Source organism: Falco punctatus (genome assembly GCF_963210335.1).
Source record: "Falco punctatus genome assembly, chromosome: 6".
Taxonomy (NCBI): Eukaryota; Metazoa; Chordata; class Aves; order Falconiformes; family Falconidae; genus Falco; species Falco punctatus.
In genome coordinates this window covers 17,431,719-17,448,146 of record NC_137585.1, presented here as the reverse complement: position 1 = coordinate 17,448,146, position 16,428 = coordinate 17,431,719, and the positions used below count along the sequence as shown (strand labels likewise).

The window sequence follows — 16,428 nt, the reverse complement described above, 5'->3', positions numbered from 1 at the left end:
ACTTTAAAGGATAAGAAAATGGATCCTGCTTTGTGCAGCTCTAAACTGGTGTGGAAGGGTCTGGTCCGGGGTCTGCTTTGGGGCTGTCGGAGCCGGGGGTGAACCAGCCCATTTTCTGTTCAGCAAAGCGATGTTTTCACATGCCAGCAGAGCTGTGTGCTAAATCGCTGTTCGATATTGCTCGTAGGTTTCATTGGTGTGTAAAATCAGAAGTGGGGTGAGGATTGTGGATTTCAGTGTCCTTTTTAGAATTACACCTGTCATGCTTTCCATGCCCAAACTGAACATACATTGGAGGCTGACACATGAACAAAATTACTGGAAACTGCTTAGAACCCCGTCAAAAAGTGCTGCCGTGGGGTCTGTGAGGGCTGGTTTGGACCTCCCAAGCTTCTGCCTCGGCTCTAGTCAGCATCACATGTTAAAATTATGTGCTGGCTGTGGAGAGCGAGTAAATCAATTGCCTAATGATTACTGCGGAGACACCTGTTTTAGGAGTTTTCTAGCTGCCAGTTAATTGTGTTTGGTGGCGGTGTGGTTGTGTTAAGTGTTGTAAAAGTAAGGGTGATGTCTCTTTCAGTAGAGAATGTGTAGTTCATGAATAAAGTGTCAACCTTTTAGGTCAGAAGGATACAATATGGATCTTGGTTTTGTTACCTCTTCTGATAGATAACTATTCCAGAAGACTACAAGCTTATGTGGGTAAATTGCAAATCAAGTAAGCCCTGCTTTTTTCCCCTCTTTCTTAAAAGAAAAAAGAAAATACCATTTCAGATAGACTTTTGTTTCATATCTAATTAAAAAGTAGGCTAGACATTAAACTAGAGGTACTTTTTGTGTCTTGTAGCAAAAAATTATTTGATATGTAATGAAATTGCTGAGGGAACTGAAGTGACTGCTGGGTGTTCATAGTGTTTAGTTGTATGCCCTTTAGGACAGCTGAGAAGAGTTAAGGTGGTTCACTTCTGACACTTAATTGGTTTCTCAGTACTTCTCCACCCTCACAAGCCCAACAGAAATCAATCGGTTGTTTGAATTAAATATCCCCTCCCCCCTTTCCTGGAGATGAAAAAGTTTGGGACAGGGAGGAAATAGGAGAAAAATAACAATTCACACTAGCAGGAAGTTTTAAGTCTTTTAGAACTGTGACTTAAGACTGTTGGGGGAAACATCACCGATAATTCCAAAGACCCAAATTACATTGGATTAGCATCACTTTTTAAAATCCTTTTGAGGGAAGCCCTGAAAAGGAACACATTATATACAAGAAGCTTTAGTTTCTCAAGTGCGGGGCTGAGCACTGAGGATGGTGGGTTCTGTTCCTGCTTCTGCCATCGCATGGCAGTATGACCTCTGCCTAAGCTGCCTTCCTGCCTGCACCTCATAGGATACGGAGATTTTCCTGAATCTCTGTCAAGTGCATTTACACACGATTTTAAGAATAATTAACGTGTAAATGTATCACCCCTTAAACATTTAATTGTGGTTTTGAATGCTGGTCGGGTGGTAAGTCTTGCTTGTGTTAATACTCACTCTTCAGAAGCTGTGAAGTAAAACTCTTGATAATCGCTATTTATTCTGAGAGCAGCGTAAGATTTTTGCAATGCTGTAATGATTTTGAGACTAGAGTTATTTTTATCCCCTGTGTATCTCTGACAATATTGGTGCATGCTTCTTCTCTGGTACCTTAACAATCTGCCTCAAGCTGAATTTGAAGGGCACTGTTGGCTTCTCCAGAAACTATTAAACTGAATTGCAGGGTGGATAACTGTCCTGTGGGGACTGGGCTGAGGACCCCCCTCAGCATGATGCATGCAGTTCTTGTTTGGTGTTTTTTTTTTTTTTTGTGAGCTCTGTAATTATAAGATTGGCTTAGTATGTGTGGGTTTTTTGCTTGCTTTCTAATTTTAGGGTTTTGCCTGGGTTTTTAAGTCTTTAAGATCTGTATCTTGAAATTAAATGTAAATGTATAGTTTTCTAGGGCTTTTCTGAAAGCTCAGGTTTTCTTGTAATCTTTGTCATGCCAGGGTTGGGACTTTACAGTGTAATGGGATTTATAATCTCAGTGCCCGCCTCCCTCTAACGTTTGAGACTTGTAAACTTTGTAAATGCAAGGCTCTACCCTCTTGCAGGTAGTTCTCTCTTCAGTGAAAATGAGACTTGGTTCTATAGGAACTCGGTGTTAGGCATCTGCGTCAGCTTTGGGTTGTTACTTGCTGTCCTCTTGCTCCATGCTTCTGAATCTGGACAGTTAGTCTAGGTTCAAATTCAGTTTCATAAATAACTAATTCTTCCCATCCTTCCTAGCCCCCCTTCAAAGTGTATGGTGATCTCACAACTTTGACAAGAATAGTTTTCTTGGCTGATGAGAGGGTGTTTGTGGTGTCTTCTGTTACTGTTCTAAGGACTGCAGGTTGTCTTTCTCAATACCAATGAAGTGTGGGGAGGGAGGAGGCTGGCCTCCATGTGTGGATGGTGCCATGCTGCTGCTTCTCTTTCCAGTTCCTTACCTATGAAGTTTAGATGGCAGAACTTCTGCTCATGAAAGGAAGGTGGGTTGGACCTGTAGCTGATAGGAGCTTGTCTCATTTGGCACAAGAACTGCAGACTGGGCCCCTCTGGGCTGTGGCTTCACTGGGATCGCTGTAAGCATCTAGTTAGTCATCTTTGTGTTACATTCAATGCTGTTCATATTGATGTTATCTGAGAGTATTTCAGGCAGGCACTGTAAGCTTTCAGCTGGGAGGCACTTGAGAAATCCACTTAATTCACCTTTTTACGTTTGAGTTGCTGCTTAAAGGGGGGAGGAATCTGTTTATTTTCTTGTTGTGCTTGGAAAAAGGGCTTACCCACAACTAAAGACATTGTAATGCTTTCCATAGTCCAGGATTATTGAACAAAAGTGTCTTGCTGTGCAATATTGTTGCTGCGCTCAGTGTTGTATGATAACACATGTTTCTCAGCTGTTGTTGATTCCTCAGTGGCACAGACTTCAAAGGAATGCACTGAAAGAGAGCCACGGCCAGAGAAAAAATGAGTTTTGTTCAGTGGCCTGTACCATCCATCTGTTTAAATACTTTGCTGAACTATTCCAGAGTGTTCGGGCATCCAGTTAGGGCTGACAAGCAATTACAGCTGGGAATAGAGCCTGCTGCAAAGAGACCACCTAGGGAAGGCTTAAATGCTGCCTCCCCTCTATGGGTCAGAGCCCCCCTGCTGTCCCAGCCAGCGAGTGAGGCTTGCCACTTTGGGTACTAATGCTGTTGAAGATTTATTTATTTTCACTCTCTCATGCTATCTTTAGCACAAGAGGGGAAGAATGGTGATGAGGACAGAACGTCATCTCTGTAGCCTCCTCTTTGTATGTAACAAACTAGGCCTGTTGTTTAAATGAGTAAACAATTATTAAAAAAGTTAATTATCTTTTTTGAAAACACATGGGATAGTTAACAGATCAGTCAAGTATCTGCAGCGGTAGCAATATACATTACTGAATTAGTTTTAGTTCTGAAAATATTACTTTGTAAAGCTAAAATCAGAGCAGATTACAATGTGTTATTTCAGATTGAATTTGGGAAACACTCCACACCTAAATCCACGGTAACAAATAAACCGCCTCATGTCTACTTGAGCATTATGATACCCTAGGATGCTGCCGATTCCAAGTATTATGATAAGTTTTATTTAAATTCTCATATTGGAGTCCACTGTGCAAGATGGGTCTCAATTTGTGGCTGCCAACCGATTCTTCAGATCGTGGCCTGTGTGCTCTCTGTAGTCCTAGATATTGGAATTGAGAGGGGAATATGAACAGAGAGACTACAAGGAAACTATTGGATAATTTTTTGAAGTTTTTCTATGTGGTACTGACATTCATTTTGAAGATTGGGGTGAGTCCTGTAGATAGTAATGTATGTTGCAGTTAGGAGGGTTTAACCTTCTTTATGAATGAAAAATGATCTTGCAGGTGATATAAAGATAAAGAGGATATTTGAGTTTTGAAAAATTGTGAGGTGCTTCAGAATTTTTCACCTGCAAACAAGCAGCACAACTCTAAAGGTAAGCTTGAATCTTGTCCTCTGCTGTAGTATTACTCCTGCCTCTGTACTGTGATATGACATTTATACCTTTGAAAGGATAGTTCTTTCTCACGGTGTTGGCAGTTGTGATGGTTTTTTTGTGTTTTGAAATGTCAGATTTTAATTCTGTACTACCTCTTTGAGCAGAAAGTGGAGGGAAACTTCTAGAAACATGTAATGTAACTGACTTCTATCCAGCTTCTGCCCTTGCTCCAGGGTTGACATTGTAGTTTGAATTCATTTACTTGCCTTGAAAGCTGTACTAGGTGTAACCTTGAGTCTTCTAGCTTAAGAGCTGTAACTTACTGTTGTTTAAACGGAACTGAAAGTTTTTTGCTAAAAGATTTTTGGACTCCTGAAGTGTTTGTCAGTGTTTTCAAGCCATTATTCAAAGGGGTTTTGGAGTTTCCGGAACAACCTTTTGGAACTTTACGTTTTATTGTCAGTCAGCAGTTTCATGAGCACGGATAAGGAAAGGCTGTAATGCCACTAGGCAGCCAGATGTTTTGCGTCTGTGCCAAAGTGGGGAGACAGTGTGTCTTTAGGAGTTGGAGGGCCTGTTGTTCTTGTCACTGGACTGTTTGGGGATCTTCAACAGATCACATCTGCTTTCTCTCCTTTCCCTTCCCCTCCCTCCTGCCATGCCTGTACTGATTGTGACCACCTCCTAAGTAAAACGAGATTGAGAGCAAAGCATTCTTTGTTGCTTTCTGAAGAAGATATTTTTTTCAGTTTCTCTTAATACTAAGCTTAAAGCCATAGAAAAGCTGCATGTAATTTGGCCATTAGCGAATTTATAGCTATTATCCAATAGATTAATATTAAACATTAACTCTGACTAGTGTGGCATTAAGTGAACAATATAAAGAAAGCAGTTTTCAATGCAGGTAGAGGGGAGATTACTCTTAGGTGTAAATCCCCCAGTTACAAATACCTTTTTTGGCCAGTACTTCTTAAAGACTTGTAAGATTGATCCTTGTCTTGCTTCTGCTGCTTCAGTGTGATGTACAAAGGAAAGAAAGGAAGGAACTGATCAGATGTCTACACATGTTAAAACTTCCTGGAGAAGAAAGTAGGAAGCATTAGCCACAGCTAGAAGTATTTAAAAGGTGCTATTGGGAATTAATATACCAAATGCTTTAATGTGCCTTTGCAGCTGTATAGCTGGCAAGATTAACTGGCAATGCTACCTGGAATAACTGGCATCCAGAGAGAAATATATGGCATTAGTGGAATGCCCTTGTCCTTGCCCATCAGAAAGTGATGGTATGTCTTTTTTAAAAACACATTCTTACTCATTAGGACTGCTGTGTGTTGTGTGGGTGCATGCACTTGCTTTGGGCTTCATCCACGCCTCCGAGTCAGTCAAAGCCTTTGGAGCAAGGACAGAAACTTCTAATGGATGAGCTGTACATTTGAGACTATATTTCAAGTAGTGGAATCGGCACTGATGAGCAACAGGACTAACAAAGAACAGTCACTGAATACAATGCAATGTTTTCGTGCTATTAATGGGATTGGAATTGGTAACCTGATACTCCAAAGAGATAACAAAGGTGATTTATCATACAAGGGAACACTGATTTTTTTTTTTAAAGGAGTCTAAGTAGCATAGTAAAATCTTTCACCGGAACTCATTCTAGTGAACAAGATCTGTCAGAAAATGACTGATTTAACAAGAATTTATGAAATAGTTTGAATAGGAAAGTAATTTTCTGTCTAATTACTGGTGTTCTTTCATTGCAATACCTGTATTTGCTTATCAGTTTACCTGCTCACCTCATGTCCTGTGAATTTAGCCTTTGTTTCAAACTCAGATATAACATAAATAAGAAGTTTTGGGCTTTTCTTCTTCTTCCAAGAGTGGAAGACTGAAGGGGATGACAAAATGAAATATGTGCAAAGTTGACATAACAAATATGGTATGTGACTGTTGCTTTGTTTCCTGGGACCAGATCAGAAGGCAACCAACTTGATACAGAATACAGCAGTCATACATGGAGTTAAGCTATTCTGCGTGAGACTGTGGAGAAGTCTCTTTAGATAACTTAATACAAGTAGGGTGGACATTTGCAAGGGTGATCTGGTACAAGAAAACTCAGTCTGTCCTCATAACTCAGGAATTAAGTTAATATTGTACCTTAGGCCTACTGCTTACTAGCAGGAAAAGCAGACTTGCCTCCTTTGTGTTTTTTACTTAAGCAGAGAGGCACTTGCAATCCCTGAAGGCAAGGCTAGAAGATAAATGGAGCATACCTTCAAGAGGTGGTATGTGCTATAGGAGAAGACTTGATTGTGAGTTTGCTGTTGGCAAACTGCTATTCTGTGCACGATGGGTTGGTCACGTTCTGGAGCAGAAGTTAAGGGGCTCACCTTTCCTAGGTGGGATGGGAGGGAGCTCAGCTCTCACCAGCAGTCAAGAATCACACTCTTAAAATGTACTCGTGGTGTTTTTTGTTTTACTTAAACTCTTAAAAAGTGGGTTGTTGTTTTTTTTTTTTCTGGGGGGTATTCAGTCTCTTAGGACTTGCTGGTCTTCTGTTTGTGATGCCTTGCCAAACACCCCACCAGCAGTGATTTGTTACTGTAGTATTTGGAGGACTTAAATGAGATCTCGACCTCTGCTGCTCGGCACTGTGCAAGCGCTGGTGAGGGGAGCGCTCCCCTCCCTGTGGTGGCTGGGTGGGATGGCTGGGGGGCTGTTGGTGTGACCTGCCTACAGGGCATGGCACCAGAGAGCTGGAAATGCTACTCCAGGCTGGTGTCCTGCTTGGAGGCCACCTGCTTATGTCACCTGTTGTGGAGATGTCTCTGTAGTCCAGGATATCCTCTCCTGGTCCAAGTTGCCAGATGTTGAATTTGCAATGAGCCTATTAAAATACGGGGCTCTTCCTTAACCCTATGTTGACAGTTTCCCACTGCACCCACTGTCATTCTGGTAACACTTTGAATTAAAGCATCGTTTGTGAGCTCTGTACGTCCGACAGCACTGCCACTTCTTTCTGCTCTGCCATAAGGCTTCCGAAATACTTGTTCATGAACTGGTGGCTTTCTAGGTGTTTCTGTGGTTGGAGCATAGCATTTGCTTTTTGATGGGAGGAAAAGATACTGGGACTTTTGTTACATATCTCACAGCTGCAGATACAGGCATTCCTCTAATTCCTCTGCTGCTGAGCTCTTTGGAGCCAGGGGCCGGGGGTGGGGAACACGCTTGCTTTGCTGTTTCCTTGTCCAGGAGTTGGGTTTAACTTACATGGAGCACCTGTCCTGTTGTGATCCTGACATCCTGTCAGTGCTCCTTCCCCCTGCGCCTCAGGAGGGAGCGTGTTTGTGGCTGGCAGCTCTCTGCCTTACCCTTATAGGAACACCCAGCCAGGATTTTTCTAGAATTTTCCCCTGCCTCCCCATGTCCTTCACTGACCTCTAACCATGTTTTTATCTTTCTTGACAAGATTCTTAGTTTTGTGTATCTGCTGCTTTTCCCTTCACTCTTCAGCTTTGATTATTTTTCCAGGAGCTGATTAGAAATGTTAACCATTACAGATGTTTAGAAAGTCAAATACAGTCAAATTCCTTAGTGTTTTGTGTTTTTCTTTAACTTTCTCTAATACTAAAATGCTTATGGCAGGTTAATATTTTCTATGTATACTACTTGTCATGACAAAAATATCCATCCTCAGCAGAGGGCAAGGAACTGCAGTGGCTATATTGCAGTATTACAATATACCAATATAACCTGTTGTAAGAGCCCTGTGTTTCCCTCCTTGAGCATAAACTGCTACTATAGTAAGGGTATGTTAAGTTCAAACTTTGTTTTGTGTAGAAGACATTAATGGCTTTTTACATGTAATTGCACACTGTAAGATAAAAATGTGACATAATAGAAGGAAATGGCAAAAGTATTTTCCTATTTTAAGTTTATGGCTTCCTAACTGCTTGAGAAATGCTTTGTTACCTTGAGACAGTATTGTTTTTTTGTAAAAACATATTTGCTTTAATTGTGGGTAGCAGAGAAAAGGATGGCTGGATTTCTTTAAATATATGCTTCATTTTTTCCTGTTTTGTAGGGCCCTTCATATTTGTCATTCTAGAAGCATATGCGGAAGCCTAAATAATTAGAAATCTGTATGCTCTCTGACCATGATTTAATAGTCCATGATGATTTCTGGACACACTGTGTTTTACTTTGGAAGACAACATTTCAAACTAGCCTCCATTATTTTCGACTTGACTACTATGAATGAGAACAGCGTTCAATGTATACACCATTTTTAAGAATACCTTTATTTTTCTTTGTCACGTGGCCACAAAGCATGTGGTAGGCAGAAGATTGTTCTGCTATAAGACAGTACAAAATGAAACAAGAGAGAAGATTGTTCTGCGATATCTGAAATGTCTTCCCTACATTCCTTTTGTAGAGTGTTCTCCGACATTAAAAGGTGGGTAATGGCTTCCCAGCTTTCCATCAGGTGGGATATTTCTCATCATCCCCCAGTTTTAAGAATGGATCCTGTTGCCCAATGGAATGACATGGGTAGGTGGCTTCTGTGACTAGAGGATGCTTCCCTCATGCACCATCACCCATGTGGAGTCCCAAGCCCAACAGGACTTGGGTTCCAGCTCTGGGGCTTACAAGAAGAGGTTGGCTTCTGAGCCCCACAGCTAGGAAGTTTAGACACCATTTGAAACTGGTATGTAATGGAAAAAAGAAAAAGACTGGCTTTCTAATTAGTGGATGGTGTTGTTTCAGTCCCCTGTGATGATCATAAAGTGTGAAGTCACGATGTATAGCAGTATTGTTGAGCCTGTTTGCTGGGTTTTCAAGTACTGGGCAGGCAAGAATCTCGGATTTGATTTTAGTGTTGAGAAGGGAGCTATATGAGATGCTTCATTCATGGTATAAACCTTAGTTAAATATTACAGGGCAAACTTCCTTTGGATATCCAATTACTCCTTCATTGGCTTTTTCAATGAAAAAGTAAAATGTATAGCTACTAGATGACTAATTAGACCTTAAATCAGTAGTTGATATGTGTGTGTCCCGTCCAGAGTCATGGAGACTGGCAATCCCAGAAAGATGGCACTGCAACGAAGTCCTGCTCTGCAACCCAGTACCTGAGTATCTGGCGTGTTGACAGAACTACTTCTTACAGTATTCTGAAATGCTTAACAGCCAGATGCTATTTTGAAGTTGCAAAGGCATAAATGTAAGGTTATGATGGTCAAACAAGATGCCACCTATGAGTTGCTATAACTGTTAGTAACAGTACCTGCATGCTGTGGCTGTTGTACAAGTCAGAGTAAAACGTCTGTAAAAGATATAAAGCTAACCTGATTTACCTAACACCTTGAGCTGGAATAGCAGCATGCACGTAGCTAAACTACAGCATCTCTGCTGGCAAGAAGCTCAAGCAAAGAGAAATCTAAAACTTAATGTTCTTATGGCATACTTGGCAACAGAACTTCATGAACAACCTTTTACGGACCAAGTGTCAAAGGAAAGGTTCATCTTGTAAGTAGACACGGTTATGTCAAAAGTGCCAACTAGAAGATTTGGTATTTACATTACAAGCTTGTTAATTGGTTTCAGAGGTAGTGGTGAATTGTTAGCGTACCTTGTTGATTCTAGTAGCTGTGAAGTATGTATCTAAAGTGCAGTTTTGGAGTCGGTACCTAGATGCTGTGTGGCAAATAAGATTCTGACTACTCTTATAACATCTTTTCCTGCAACTCCTACTTTACCTTTTCCTACAAGATAGCTACTGCAATGACCAGTGGTCTAATGCTGTTAAGGCATACAGGGCTTTTTATGAGGGTTTGTGTGTTCTTATGCATGATGGAGTTTTGAAATAATCTTGCTGTATATCCACTGTTTTCATATTGCTCTGTGTGTTTTCCCTGCCTTACTAACTTCTGCAACCAGTTCTTTATAGCCAGTCCTGTGCTTGTTGAAGTGTCATTAGAAAAACAAATAGCTATATGGCCCCACATGGGTCTTTCACTTAAACATCAAGTTTAGTAGTAGACATTAAAGCCAAGGCAATCCAGTGAGTAGTTTGACTTCTGTGTATTTTTATAGCCCTTTTTTAGGAAAAAGTTGGTCATAGTTTCCTGCAATGGATTTACTCTTGATGTTGAGAATTAATACAGACTTTCAAAAGAGATCACAAGTAAAGAACAAATAATACTATTTTGCAAGCTTCTACTCTTGGTGTTTTAGAGTTCATACAGTAGCAAATGGATGGGAGTATTTTGTGAGAAATTTTTATAAAAAGAACTTTAGGTTCTGTTTTGCTATGCTGAGCCCATCATCAGGGTGTCTGACTGGTTACCTTCTATTCCTTGTCACTCTTTGCATGCAAATAGTTTCTGTTCATCTCAAAGGCGTTATTCACACTGAACCCTGTGCATGTATTGAGATGTGTTCTTTCTGTGCATTGCTCATGTGACTTAATTTCACTAAAATGAAGGCCAAACATGTCTATGAAATTCATAACACTGTTTCCACTGCTAGTACTTACTTGTTCAGACTAATTTGACAGTCTGTGAACCTGAGGTAGAGCTTGATTATGTCTGAACTTGTGACTTGTGTCTACGTTTGCCTCTTATGTAAATCTCATTTTTTTTGTTCAATTCTCAGTTATTTCAAAAGTCCTATCATTTTATTAATTTGGTTACTTTTATTTAAGACTTTTATTCATGGCTTTGCTGATATGGAATATAATGCCTTAATCCAAAATGAACTGTCCAGAAGGACTGCAGTGGTACATAGTGAATATTTGCATAAGCTTCAACAGCATGAGTTATCTGGAAGACCTTGAGGAAGAATCATCCTTAGAGCAAGTAGAACATTCTTCTCTGGCTAAGGTCGTTTCCCTACACAGAGCTTGTCCTTAGTGCTTGTTGATGGGAGCATAAGGATCTCTCTGTAGTTTCATGTGCTGTAGGGCACCCTCAGGAAAGAAGCCTGTCTTCTGACCTTCTGTGCTGCTGGTGAACTGTGTGATACCAAGTTGCCTGCCTCTTACTTTTCTGGTTTGGTCTTGAGAGTGGGCTAGCAAGAGGAGATGCAGTTTGTGATTATAGGCTAATACTTTGGTACCCTGCTGGCTGTTTCGTTGTCTTTTTTTATTTTTTAAAATTAATCATTGCCAAGTTTAGTATTTCTGAGAGTATTGAAACTCCCAAATGTATCAAGTCACTTACCTTATATCTCCTGAGATCTATATATGAAATGAGCTGCTTCACAAACATTTAACAGATGTGGGGGTTTTGTATGGATTTAGGTAGGCCTGTAAAATTATGTGTAAAATAATTGTGTAAAATTAAGCTATTAAAACTGTGCTATATGTAAGAACAAGTAAGTTGGTCTTCATGTGAGATGTCCTTAGACACAGTGAATAAATCCTGAAGCTTATTTGAGGCATCAGAGATGTGGTTGGTAGAGAAGAAGGTAGAGAGTGGTGTGGTGCATGTCAATCTGAGCCATCGTCTCCAAGCAAACTGTGACACAAATCACTTACATAAGTGATTTACTTTTGTGTCTTTGCTTATTTGAGTTTGTCTGTGGTAACTAATTTGTGTTGTATCTTGAATTGAGGGGGGGAGGTGATGCCACTTTGATAATTCATATTAAAAACTAACATGCAAACTTATTTGCATTGGTTATTCCTATGAAATTCAAGTTGACTTATTCCACATAAAGACACTGGTCCCAGGCTGTGAGAAAGCCAGTTACTTTTTTAAATGAGTCAACACTAGTTGTCTTCTGAGACTCAGCTTCAACTCTGCCTGTATAGATGTACCCATGACTCACTTGTAAGTGAACATGACTGACTTAAAAATGTTTTAAGCATTAATGGGGGATGCTTCTTGGAATGCTTTGGAAAACTGGAGTAATTGAATGACTCTGAACTTCATTAACTGTAAAAGTATTTAACAAAATGATCAAGATTTGTTACTGGCTTAGGGCTAGTCTGAGTGAATCATCTCTGAACTATGTCATTGGTAATGACCATATCTAAAGAATTAGAGGTTTTCGTTTTCTAGGGAAGCATTTTCACCCTTTGAGTCAGTTTTCAAGATCCAGCTGGTGAAAGCAACCTGGTCTGAACAGAGTGTTGGTGCTGCTTTGAGCAGGAGGCTGGGCTCCTTCCAGTGTGAACAATTCTGTTATCTCGTTTCTTTAAGAGGTGTGTTTACCACACAACCACCATCAGCTGTAATAAGACTGCCTTCCTGATACTTCCAGCAATTAAACCAGAAGTGTAAATAAGTCTGTGCTCTTAAGTTGTGTTTTGTTTTTTTTTTTTTAATAACATACTTCTGCTGGATAAATGTAGCACATTCAGGACTTTGTGTCCATTTTTTCTGGCCACTGCAGAATCTTTGAATAGATGGAGTAGGGCAAGTTGATGTGATCTTCCTTTAAATTCTAGGCCAAGTTCTCAATTTTCCAGAAGCTGAATTTTTATATGGAATCTAATGATTCTGTGTTTGAGTGCAGCAGATAAACTGTGCTTTAGGGAAACTTGTCACAGATGTATAATATATTGAATTTCCCTGTGAATTATTTAATAGATAAAAGCTATAAACATAGTGAGCATTAGAGATGATAATGCAAAATGTATTGACTAAGAAGAAAAAAACCACTTTTGTTCAGGATACTTTTAAACAAAATTTGATTTATACATTCACCTTAGGAGACCTATAACGAGTTAAAAATACAGATTTTTCTATAGGAACGGAGCAATGAGATTTTTCTCTTAATTGGTGTATGTATATACTTGAGTAAGGTGTGTATGGAAAAAGCATATGCCTGATAATGGATCCAAGATTTCAGGTCTGCTTGTTCACGCACCACTTCCTTTGTGAAGGAATAGCAGAGTGGGTGTTTCTGCGTGTAGTTAGGCTTGTGCAGCCTGTCGCATACGAGCCTGTAATTCACTGATGATAACTGAGACTTACAGAAACATCCCACTCTAGGCCCAACAGGATAAATCAAGCTTCAGCTACAAGCTTTGAAGTGGAAGAAGAACAAATTTTTAATGAAGTTGAAGGGGAAAAAATGTTTAATACCCTGTGCTTCACTGGGTACTACATCCCCAGAATTTTTTCTTGAAATTAAATCCTTGATCAAACCATTCTATTGCCATTTTATTTGCTGAGGGAAAGGGTTCCCCTTTGGTTCAAGTACCAATGTGCAAATTTTATACAGTTGATAAAACACATTGCTTTGTGTACCTTTTTCATGGAAACCTTAATTTCTTCCTTTCAGTTACCTGATTTATTTCCTCCTCCTGGTAAAACAATGGTAGAACATACTATTAAGAGAAAGGTGGGGGGAAAGTTAATTCTTCATTATTTTACTTAAAGGTGAAATAATCTTGCAATAAGGCAATAGTAGGTGGAGTAGAGATGGATTGAAACTACAGCAGGAACACAAAGCAAACTCACTAAATGGTCACTTGTGCAAAAAAGTGCTCAGCAACTACAGCATCAGTTCTTAGACAGTTTGGCAAATACCTGAGCATCACAGCATGTGTTTAGCTACCTATGTGTAGGCACCTGAATTTCAAACTCTCGTTTCTTAATTTAAAAATCAGTAAACAAAAAGTTTATTTAATAGAGCCTATACTGAGTCAGGGGGAGGTTTAAAGGGAAATCTCAGAATAGCAGTATGTTCTGGCATCCTCTACTAACGGTGTAGTCATGTGCATCAATAGTTATCAGTCCTAATGATATTGTCTATTTTCTAAATCCAGATTAGATAGTGATTTGGGGTCACTGGTGTCTCAGAATGGTTTATTGATGAATTGTTATGTCTTGCTTCCTGATTTTTGGTAAAAGGTTAAGACTTGATTTAACTGCTTGCTAGCTTGTGTTGGAAGCTCATAGCTTAGCTCTTTAGTTTATTCACTAAAAAGCAGTGTATTACGCAGAAGTAAAAAGTGACTTGAAATTTGAGCATGGGACTTCTGAATATGCACACATGACGCTGATTTTGGACAGCGGCCTGATGCTGGTTGAGGTGGGCTGCAGTGGAACTGAGCCACTGCTAAGTAGTTCTGCAAATATGATCATCTGTGCTGTGGAAAGCTAGTGTGCAATGAACAGAAGTTATTCCCTGCAGGAGTGAGGGAATATGTAAATTGCTCTGTATTGGTCTTTCGATGGATTTTATTTTGAGATTTTTCTTGTGAAGATGGATGGGAACAAAAGTTAATTGTAGTAGGCTCTGCATCTATAGGGATTGTAGTTGCAAGACTTTCATTTAGAGTTGAAATACACATTGTAGTACTTTGGTGCTACCAGCCTTACAATATGCAGGCTTGTTGCCAGAGCTGTTGTAAAAGCACTTGTACTGGCTTTGGTAAGAAGCTCTTGGAGGTCAGTTAAGTGTCTGTCTGGGACTAGTAAGTTCTTATGACTGACAGTGTTGTGGAAGTAGGACATACTAAATCTCGGAGAGCCTACTGTAGTAGTATCAGTTGCAAACTATAGTATTCATGATATTGGAGATAACGTGAATGGAAATGCACTGGTAGTATGGGAACAGTTGGTTTTTTTTAAATAGCAAAGGAGTGTTTAAACATCCAGGAACTCTGAGCTTGTCAAATATTTCTGTAGCATACTTTGGCCATCTTTTAGCCACTTGTGTCAGTAGTCTGCTAGAAACAAATGACTTCTTCATGGTGTGTTTCTCTTAAAGGGATCAATTGATTAAAGTGTTTGTTAAAAGTTCACTCGGTTAACAAGACAGGGTTTACAGGTGTTGCTTTTGATATAACTTTAAGAGAGCATTTGTATGCTTGTATATGCCTTTTTGAAAGGAGGGGGGAGCTTCCATACTTTCACAGCAACTGTACTTTAAAGATACCTATCATTGCCTATGGATAGCTTTTTAAGTGCATCTTCTCATGTAAGAATTCTGCACTTTCTTTACAGTGACAATTTACAGTGGAACAGCATGGTTAGATTTTTGGCAATCTTCTTAAAAGGGCCTAGATTAAGATCTGACCTACAGCTGTTGTAAATAGTCTTTTTGTTACAAAAGCCTTTTAAAGTTGTTCCCTTTTTATGTTAATTAAAACATGTACTGTGGTGGCCTGAGTTCCTCTTGCTAATTAGATAAAACAATACCACGGACTAGATATGAAAATCAACAGGATAACTTCCTAGTTGGGAAGGCTGATGCTTGTTTTGATGGGCTCTCTTTGCCTGCTGTGGGCATGTATGTGTGTTCTAGCCCCAAGATCCGAGAGACTGACATCCTACTTTACTAGGTCTGTCTAAATGTTACAGAACAGATGGTTAATTCAAAAACAAGAGTATTAAAGCTGAGTAGCTAAATCTGATCTCCTAAAAATGAGGTTGCCAAAACAAGCTGCTGTATTTGATATAGCTGCTGAATTGGTCTTTTATTTGATACAAAGGCAAACCTCAGTCTAATGCCAAAATACAAAGAAGTTGGTCATTTCAAAACCTTTTCAGCATTTAATTTCTCTCAAAGCCTTTAACTTGAAGCAGTAAGTTGCTTACATACTGTGGGGCTCCTGGAAGAGAAAAGCTAATTTCAAATCCATTGTTATTTCTGGGCTAATCACTGTGGTCCTGAGTTTTAAAAGTAACAAAGACAAATTGCAGCAGTGGAATAAGGCTGACACCTGACTCTTACCTTGCTATGATTTGCTTTTTTTCTTCGATTTAGGTGGTCAGTGAAACGAGAAGAAAAAAGCAAATCATTGAAGAAAGGATTATTGTGTTTACAAGCAAATTCTTTCTTTTGTTGTCAACAGGCAGGATAGATAATTTGAGACAGGTGTTGTACCAAAAGAAACCTTTAGATTGCCTAATCTGACCTGTACACAACAGATCAGAGTTATCTCTGGACTGAGCCTAATAGTAAATAAATCTATGCACATTTGTAATGATACAAAAGGGATTAAAGTATTTTTCTGCATTCATCCTCTTGGGATTATTTCTTAGGGACACCATTTCACAGTAACCTACTTACTTTCAAATGAAACAGATGAGCAAACTTACGCAGTTTGTCTCAGCCCTTTGGGGTTTAAATACTTACAATTCTTCTATGAGCTGCTGGAAGTTACAGTCACTTTTCAGGAATCTCTGACCTTGCAATCCATTTTTCTATGGTGGATTGAGTATCTGATCTTAGAAAGATCAGATTTTGCGGTATTTCACTTATGTGATGCTATAAAATGAGCTATTATGTTTCTTAGGAATACTTTGTCTTGAATTGTAACGCATGACATAAAGGTAGCCTGATCATTGAATAAAAACTGGAGAAAGCAGTGAAGTTACTTGTGGATGCTTCTGCCTCGTTAAG

General features: G+C 39.5%; 1 protein-coding gene across 2 annotated transcripts in view; it reads left to right on the top strand.

The window, feature by feature from the left end:
• The window catches only part of RASSF8 (Ras association domain family member 8), a 111,343-nt gene that overhangs the window by 23,872 nt on the left and 71,043 nt on the right, over window positions 1-16,428 (top strand). The gene's annotated exons all lie outside the window — the stretch shown is intronic.